The 2,500-nt window shown below is 38.9% G+C and overlaps 1 protein-coding gene across 1 annotated transcript in view; it reads right to left on the reverse strand.

The window, feature by feature from the left end:
* The window catches only part of LOC143286441 (uncharacterized), a 159,075-nt gene that overhangs the window by 10,784 nt on the left and 145,791 nt on the right, over positions 1-2,500 (reverse strand). The window lies entirely within an intron of this gene.

The following is a 2,500-nucleotide window of genomic DNA, read 5'->3' on the forward strand; positions in this document are numbered from 1 at the left end:
GTAGTTTGGAAAATTCAGTTTAGAAATTGTGGCGCTCTGTGAGTTAAAAAAAAGATAAAAAGCAGGAATTTAGTGATGTTTTCATGCGAATGTCAATAACTTAACAGACATTTGTTGTGTTCTGTTCATTGGACCGACGGGCGCAATAGCCGAGTGGTTAAAGCGTTGGACTGTCAATCTGAGGGTCCCGGGTTCGAATCACGGTGACGGCGCCTGGTGGGTGAAGGGTGGACATTTTTACGATCTCCCAGGTCAACATATGTGCAGACCTGCTAGTGCCTGAACCCCCTTCGTGTGTATATGCAAGCAGAAGATCAAATACGCACGTTAAAGATCCCGTAATCCATGTCAGCGTTCGGTGGGTTATGGAAACAAGAACATACCCAGCATGCACACCCCCGAAAACGGAGTATGGCTGCCTACATGGCGGGGTAAAAACGGTGATACACGTAAAAGCCCACTCGTGTGCATGCGAGTGAACGTGGGAGTTGCAGCCCACGAACGCAGAAGAAGAAGAAGAAGTTCATTGGACCTTACCACTGAAAGGAAAAGAAAAGAGAGAACATAATGTATTCGTTTAGTCACGAAAGTGCATACACATATGAATTTACACGAATAATGTCCAATGAGTTGGAGAGAAAGTAAGGCGAAGGTAATGGTTACATAGATAGTTACATACATACATACATACATACATACATATATACATAGCCAGAGAGAGAGAGAGAGAGAGAGAGAGAGAGAGAGAAATTGGAAATATATATATATATATATATATATATATATATATATATATCCAAAATGATAATCATATTCACAAGATAGATAATAGCAGAATATAAAAATGATAACTATATTCACAAGATGGATAGATAATGGCAGAATATGTATATGTGTGTGTGTGTGTGTGTGTGTGTGTGTGTGTGTGTGTGTGTTGGATGGAGAGATATAAGGATAGATAGATAGATACACAGACACACAGGCAGATACAGACAGACAGACAGACAGTTCAGTTCAGTTCAGTTGCTCAAGGAGATGTGGCTGCGTTCGAACAAATCCACAACAGATTACACCACATCTGCACAGCAGATTTCCTGACCAGCAGCGTAACCCAAAGAGCTTTGTCGGGCCTTGAGTGGAAAATGAAATTAAACAGAATCGAATCGAATAGAATAAACTAAAATAAGATGTAAATGAACTGAAATAAAATGACAAAAAACGAAAAAAAAAAAAAAGAAAAAAAAATGGAAAAGAAAGAACGAAATAGAATAGAATGAAGTAAGATAAAAACAAATTAAAATGAAATAAGATGACGGGCGCAATAGCCGAGTGGTTAAAGCGTTGGACTGTCAATCTGAGGGTCCCGGGTTCGAATCACGGTGACGGCGCCTGGTGGGTAAAGGGTGGAGATTTTTACGATCTCCCAGGTCAACATATGTGCAGACCTGCTAGTGCCTGAACCCCCTTCGTGTGTATATGCAAGCAGAAGATCAAATACGCACGTTAAAGATCCTGTAATCCATGTCAGCTTTCGGTGGGTTATGGAAACAAGAACATACCCAGCATGCAACCCCCGAAAACGGAGTATGGCTGCCTACATGGCGGGGTAAAAACGGTCATACACGTAAAAGCCCACGCGTGTGCATACGAGTGAACGCAGAAGAAGAAGAAGAAGAAGAAGAAATAAGATAAAACAGAATAAAAAATTAAAAAAAAGAAAAAAAAGTAAAATGAAACGAACCTGAATAAAATAAAATTTAACAAACACAAACACACAGAAAAACAACCCAACATAATAAAGACAGACAGACAGACAGATAAACCAACAAACAATTAACCAACAGAAAAAAAACAACCAAAAAAACAAACAAACAAAAATCAGACAGACAGATAGACAGACAGACAGATAAACCAACAGACAATTAACCAACAGAAAAAAACACACACAAAAAACAAACAAACAAAAAAAAACCCACATCAGACAGACAGACAGAGAGATAAACCAACGAACAATTAACCAACAGAAAAAAACAAACCACCATCAGACAGACAGACAGACAGATAGACAGACAGATAAACCAACAGACAATTAACCAACAGAAAAAAAACCCACACACCATCAGACAGACAGATAGACAGACAGACAGATAAACCAGCAGACAATTAACCAACAGAAAAAACAACAACAACCAAACCATCAGACAGACAGATAGACAGACAGACAGATAAACCAACAGACAATTAACCAACAGAAAAAAAAACACCATCAGACAGACAGATAGACAGACAGACAGATAAACCAGCAGACAATTAACCAACAGAAAAAACAACAACAACCAAACCATCAGACAGACAGATAGACAGACAGACAGATAAACCAACAGACAATTAACCAACAGAAAAAAAACCCACACACCATCAGACAGACAGATAGACAGACAGATAAACCAACAAACAATTAACCAACAGAAAAAAACAAACCACCATCAGACAGACAGAT

The sequence above is a fragment of the Babylonia areolata genome, chromosome 10 (genome assembly GCF_041734735.1).
Source record: "Babylonia areolata isolate BAREFJ2019XMU chromosome 10, ASM4173473v1, whole genome shotgun sequence".
Classification (NCBI taxonomy): Eukaryota; Metazoa; Mollusca; class Gastropoda; order Neogastropoda; family Buccinidae; genus Babylonia; species Babylonia areolata.